Here is a 6960-nt window from a genome sequence, read left to right as displayed (position 1 = left end):
TTGGGGACTGACAATGAGACTGGCCAAAGGACAAGGAGCCCTGCTGGTTAGCACAGCGCTGGACAGTTTTTTTGACCTTACAGCATAGTGGAGTTTGGAGGACAGAATGGGAGGTGACTGATGCACTGAAGTGACTTTGTAGAGGACTTGCTGCGGAGTCCATTGGAGCCGCAATGATCGGGGAGGCAGAAACGTCTCAGGTCAGGCTTTCATACTCAATCACAAGGAAGAGTGCCATTGCTACTGTACATCCAGACAGATGGGAGGTGATGGTGTGGACTTACACTTAAACCAGTATCATAGGAGGGAAGTTGTATCTTAAACTCTAGACCTGAGTGAGTTTAGTGCCTTTAATCACAAGCCAGGGGCTTGTATCTAGCCTCCAAAACAAACATAATGCACACCAGTGAAATATGGTTTCGAGAACTGTCCAGGGCAGGCTCTTCCCCCCTCTCTAAAACTCTTTACAGTCTTGTCTACCTGGACTTTTAAACAAAGATAAACTAGTGCAAATTGCCCTTCAAGCCAATGTGGAGCTCTCCTGCATACAAGAGCTTTAAATCTTCTCCATCAAGCTAACTACCGCAGTGGTTATAAATCTGAGGGGAGGCAAGCACTTGGAAACAGGCTCACTCAATGAGGAGTTGCAAAGCATGAGGGACCAGTGGGGGGTATTTTTTTTGGCTTCAGCTCCAAGGGCATAAAGATAGATTTCACTTGGCTAAGTTGCAGAATGCAATTAAGGACCATGCTGCCTTCCCTACTAGTGGAGGAGAAAAGTTTCTTACTGGAGCCAAATAACTTTGACAAACTAAATAATTTGCACAGTGAAGATCTTCAAGCTTCTTGTTAGTGAGTCAGAAAGGCAACAGCAAGTGCACTGAAAGGTAGGGCAGCAACTGTAATTCCTCTCTTAAAAAATGTTTGGGGATTATAGGAAATTGCAGTAATAAGGAAATTAAGTGTCACAATAATTGAAAATAAAGAGAGAGGACTGCTAGACCAAGGACTTGCAGTGACAAAGCTCCAGCTAATGTTACACACAAGCTATATCCAAGTGGTGCACACATAAAAAATCCATTAAGACAAGGTTGTCTATCAGGACTCCCAAAAAAGCTATTGCTAAGAGAGCATCCTTGTTACCTTTACACTGCATGTAATGCAAGTGTGGACTGTCATCACCAGTGCCCAACTTAACATGGTTACAGTACACATGCAAAGGACTTGATGGCATAGAAAAGTGCAGCCAGAACCGATCCCGCCAGTGCATGCGCTGAGCTGGCTATTCCAGAACTGTCCTAATCACTCTGTCTCAGCAAACTACCGGTGCAACACTTTGCTCACTTGATACATGTTTTCTGTATGGGAGCTGGCTTACACGCCAACTGCCAGAAACATGGTATCAGAGCGGAAATCTGTCTGCACCGATCTGTTCAGAGATGTTCAAAGAAGTTTTTTGTGATTTAGGGCATCTCTGCTCCCTTTCTATACCAGGAAGATTCATGGTTATCTGAAAGTCCGAAGACTCCTTCCCTTTCTGTAGGAGAGCGTTAACACACAGACAGCTTTAATAAACGTCATTTAAAAACGTGTGCCCTGGTGTTTTGAAGAGGGATACCCCAGTATCCTGCCAAGAACAGGTCAGCGTGGGAGAATTATGGATCTGTGGCACAGAGCTGTAGGTTGAGATTTATCACCATATGCAAGTTGTACATGCTTTCAATGCCATGTATCTTTCCATCTAGTGAATACAAAATCATGCTAAGAATACAGATCAAAACCATGCTATAATTCTTAGGGCGAGGGGGAGATGGAAGAGGACTGCCAGCTTAATTTCTATCAATCTAAGGTGGAACTATCTTGGTAACTCTTGCCTTGGCTGAACCAAACTCAGCAAAAGGCCAGAGGGACAAGCCACCCGCACTCCAGCATCACTGTTCCAAAGGACAGAGGAGACAGGGCTTTCCTGATTCCCCTGACACAGGCTGACCCCTCATTCTCACCAGGGTGATAGTCTCTCACTTTTTATTATGTGTTCAGTCATCGTTTCAGGGTGCTGCCTTGGAGGTGCAGGGAACACTAGGGCTGTAGCCCCAGGATGCAGTGATACAGCATACAGACAGGAAACTAGGGAGGTGGGAATTGCCAAAACCAGATCTGGGATGCCTTTGTCCTGATAACTGAGGATGCAAATAAACTCCACTGAAGTCAACAGGAATTTTCTCATGGATTTTAGTGGAAGCAAGATTCCACCTTGGGATTGAATGAACCATCCTGTGGCTTTCTCTTCCCAAACTCCAGCCCTTCTTGAAGCAGATGGGCTGAAACACACTCCACACTCAGAACAGAAAATAAAAACATGACCTGGCAATCATTGGAAGGCCCCCAAAACCTTGTCTTTTACAAATGCGCACATGTCATTGCTACTCAAACAAGAGCTGCCGGTGTGGGAAACTTTGGGGCAATATTCCAGCAAGACAGGAGAAACAAATACCAAAACAAGAGAGCAACAGCATTTTAACAGCTTGCCTGGAAGAGTAAATATTGACTGGTTAACTGGAAAAAGCTAGCTCACCCTCCTTTTTGGTGAGGGCAGTTCTGGCACAGAGGAGGAGCTCTCACTAGTTAGCAAGCACAGTGGGCCTACAAAACACTACAAGGAAGTTTCTCAGCAAATATTTCTGGAAAGTGGTACTGGATGACAGAGCACAATGGCTCTGTTCATGAACAAAGGAATCCCAGAGCCTGTCTGCAGCCTCTAGAGAGTAAGCTAAAAGCATACAAGGAATTTGCATGACACTAAGGGTAAGCAGGGTTCGGTTCTCTGCACACCTCCTTGTCCCAGGTGAGAAGGATGGCCATGCAGTTAGAACAGATTTTCAGAAACAGCAAGTCCTGCAGCAGAGCAGGAAACTAAACTCAGCTCCTCTTGGGGAGATACTGGACACTGGCCTGCCCTCTTTTGTCAAGGAGTCCTTTCAAGAGGCTCAACAACTCAGCTTTTGCCTGCACCAGCTTTCCTTAGCAGTATTTGCTGTCCAAGCACCATCAGCATTTCAGTCAGCTGATGGAGAACTGGCCAAAGCTATTTAGGGCATGAAGACCAAGCACAAAAGCTCATCAACAATTTTCATCACCCCACTGTTAGGTACAAAGTCCACAGAAATGCATCTGTGAACTTAATCAGTAAAAAAACACTAAAATTCATAGTCCTTCACACGCACAGTCCTTTACCAGTGTAATTGGAGTGGTGACTACCAGACAGTCAAAGTAAAAAGAAGGCTTTTGGGGGTTGTAACACAGCTCTAGAGTCATCTGACTCTCACAGACATCACAGCCACTCTCACAATGAAAGCTCAGACACACACACACACTGCTATTCCTGTAAATCATCAATGCAGCGGGCACCTTAGACCATAACTGACATGTAAAAGGCCGTCCCGTTAACCCTGAGTCTGTTGGCGAGCGCCCTGTAATCTTTTCTTTCCCTGTGTTTAGGAGAAAATACCTCCCTGCCTGAATACCATGGAATATATGCTGTGGCCAAAATTCCACGGAGTTTTTACAATGTCAAAAAAAAAGAAAAGGTCCTACAGTTAGCAGTTTTGCCTTGTCCTCCACATTCGCACAAAATGTAGAAATCAGACCACCCATTTCTTCCGTGCCTAAGTTACTACTATTCCCTCTCACCTGTCTGTGGCCAAAAAAGTGAATGAGGATTGCATCTATTCCTTCACAATGACTCCCATCTCCAGGCCTGCTGTTGCTGGGAAAGACAAGTACTGCCATGGATTCTGCACCAGCTCGCACATGAGGATAACTATTTATTTTGGACTGCCAGAGAGATAATATATTTGTTAGCAATTCTGCAAGACAGAGGACAGGGAGCCTAATTGAAAGGAAAGCAATTAATAGTTAGTTTCCTTACAGACATGGATTATCTGTCAATAAGTGTCAACTTAAAGAAAATGAGATCCAGAAATAATCCCAATTAGGCAGGGAAGTTTTCTAGGTTGCTTTAAGAATGGGAGGAGGCTTGCTTTGCCAGAAGGCCCTGGTTCAGCTTCTCATTTCTTGTGCACAGTAGCAAAGGGACCATCAGCAATCCCTGAGCAAGGGAGAAGGCAAATTCAGCATGGTGGGGTGGCATCAAGTTTCCTCACTCCCTGCCTGTTCAGCACCTCCATCTCCCACCCTGCCTGGTTGTACTATCACTAGTGTGTAGCTTTAAAAGTCTGTAGAAATCTGGAAAGCACACCACACGCTCCACAGGCACTGTGGGGGGCTCTCCCCCAGCCGGGCAGCAGTCCAACTTGCACAGGAATTCAACACGCGCGCACACACATGCGCTCAAAACTTTTCCACTGACTGCAGGATTTCAGGCAGGGCACTCTGCTCTCGCTCAGTCCAGAACCCAAGATTTGAAGGTGAGAAGTCCGCAGCCCTCTAGCCTCATGCATGCTAGATGCAGGCTGGGTTCAGACTTCCCCATGCAAGAGGGAGCACAGTGCTTACTTACATTGACCAACTAAGGCTAGAGATGCGTTCCTGTGATGGACCAGGAGACCTGAGCGACTGTTTGGTGTTATGCTCAGACACACACACACAAACAGAAGCTGCCTGTATTACAACCTGAGGGCCTCACGGACAGGACCATCACAAGGAAAGGACTTTACAGAAGCTACTGAAACAACGAGGAGGAACAGCAAAGCTGAAGCACTGACCATAGTGCAGGAGACTACCCCAGCGATGTAAAGAGAGGGATGTTCCCCCTCTCCAGCTATGAGCACTTCTGCATCCCCCCGCGGAGGGGCTGGTGCGTCCTCTTCACTCAGGTCTGGCTGCCACAAAGGCAGCTGAACCAGCTAACTAAAACTCCACCGCTATCAAAGCAACAAGGGATACACAGTTGTGGTTGCGGAGAGGGAGAACAAGAGTCAGCATCACCTCCTCCTTCACCTCCCGAACTGAAGCAGAGAGGAGGGTGCAAGACCCGCCGGCCCCGCACGCCGGGCACAGCCTGCTGCCCACCCGCGTAGGAAGAGCACTCCAGGCCCTGTCTCCACACAGCACCAGGGCCCGGCTGCCGGCTGAGCCCCTCCAGGAGCACCCTGCACCCTCCTGTGATGTCTCCTCGGGCCAGAGCACAGAGGAGGAGGCTCCTGCTCCCGCTGGAGGCCCGGGGCAGGCCCCAGAGCACAGGGGCAGGGAACTCTATTATAATTTGCCCCTCTGGAGAGAAAACACCTAGGAATGAGCACTGACCTCCTCCCCCCTCCCAGTGGGATCCCAGCAAGGTCAGCCTCGCCACACAACTGCACGGTTGCAGTCCTGAAACCCAAGGCCTTACCCGGAGCAAACACCCCAGTTCCCCACCCCATCCCCAAGACTCCCAGCCCAGCAGGCAGCCCGGAAAGACCCCGTCTCTCCCCACTTCTCCTGGAGCACGATGCCCTCTCCTGGGGGCCTGAGGAAGCGGCTGGAGAAGCGTTTCCCAGCCGGAGTGGGGTTCCCACCAGGGACCCAGTGCCTTGGGGCTGGAAGCGAGGAGCGGGGGCTCAAAGCAGAGATTCCCAGCTGTTAGCTGTGATCCCATTTCTTTATTTAAGCTTCTGTCGGCCCCGGCCTCCAAAGGCAGACCAGCTCAACAGAACTAAAGAAGAATAGAGCTCCCCATTTACGAACTGCTGTCCCCATCTCCTAGAGCTGCCACCACTGACCGCCAGCCTGCAGAGGATGCTGTACGGAAAGCAAGAAAAGCTGAAGGATTACAAAAATGCTTGGAAGCTGAGAGGAAATGAACATGTTTTCTGTGGTCCTCCAAATCTTTCCCTCAGATGCCTCAGCCAACATAATTTCTTCACACAAGCACACCTCTGCTTCCAAATGGTTCCACCTCCTGTCCTCTCATGTCTCCTCTGCAGTCTCCATGCCTTACACCACCCTCACTGTATATAGCTGGCTGAAAAACTACAAAGGCCTCTCCTTAATGCTACACCCTACACACATCCTCCCTTTGCTCTTTCACCTCTGCCACCCCCTTTGCTCTGCCACTCCCTGGAATTCACCAGCAAGCCTAAGGCAGAGATTTATAGCCCTGCATCACTCTCCTTCTTCATAGAAGCCGTTACTTTCTGCTTGGTACCCAGTATAACTGGCTTAGGCCACAGAGCTCTACACATTTCTCTCTAAATCTCCCTGGTGTCGCTTGCTGAGTGACCCGAGCATCCTATCTCCTTAAAAACACTACCCATTGCCCTCTGCATCCATCCCTGTGTCAAAGAGGAGAGAAGCCTGCAAGTTCTCTGAACACTCCCCTGACGAAGAGGTATCTGCAGGCAAAGAGGATATGTGGAAAGGGGGCCACCGCAAACAGACGCACAGGTGGCCAACTGGAGACGTGCAATATTGTCTCCTCCCTCTCACCTCCTCACTGCACCAGGGTTGCAGCACCAGATGCTGGCTCCAGCTGTTTGCAAAGCAAGCCACAGGGTGTGGGGAGCATGGCAACATGACGAGCACTGCATTTGCACTGCAGTCTACCGCCTGACCTGGTAGACAGACCTGTTTTGCCAGGCTTAGCTAGAAGAAACAGAGGTAATGCAGAGCTGCAAGGCAATCACCTAGAAAAAGAATGAGAAATGTTTTTGAGATTTTAGCTCCCACACCAGCCCTCCCCACACCCTTCACAGCAACATCCACTGGAAGGGAGCTGGCCAGTTCTTTAATCATTTTAAAAATGACTAAAGTTTATCCCTTCTCCAAGCCTACAGCATGTCCTGGCAATTCTGTGCCTGCCCCAGTTTATACAGATAATGATACAGGGTGCAGTCTGAGCAGCTTTGGGGCTTTTATGTACAGCAGAGCATTGCCTAGCAAGTGTAGGTAAGAAGAGCCCTGGGTTCTGACAGAAGGCTGAACCCAATTCCCTGGAGCAAATACTGAGTGCACAGAATACAA

Source organism: Gavia stellata, chromosome 26 (genome assembly GCF_030936135.1).
Source record: "Gavia stellata isolate bGavSte3 chromosome 26, bGavSte3.hap2, whole genome shotgun sequence".
NCBI classification, from domain to species: domain Eukaryota; kingdom Metazoa; phylum Chordata; class Aves; order Gaviiformes; family Gaviidae; genus Gavia; species Gavia stellata.
The sequence above is the reverse complement of the archived record's forward strand: the minus strand, read 5'-3'. Positions refer to the sequence as shown.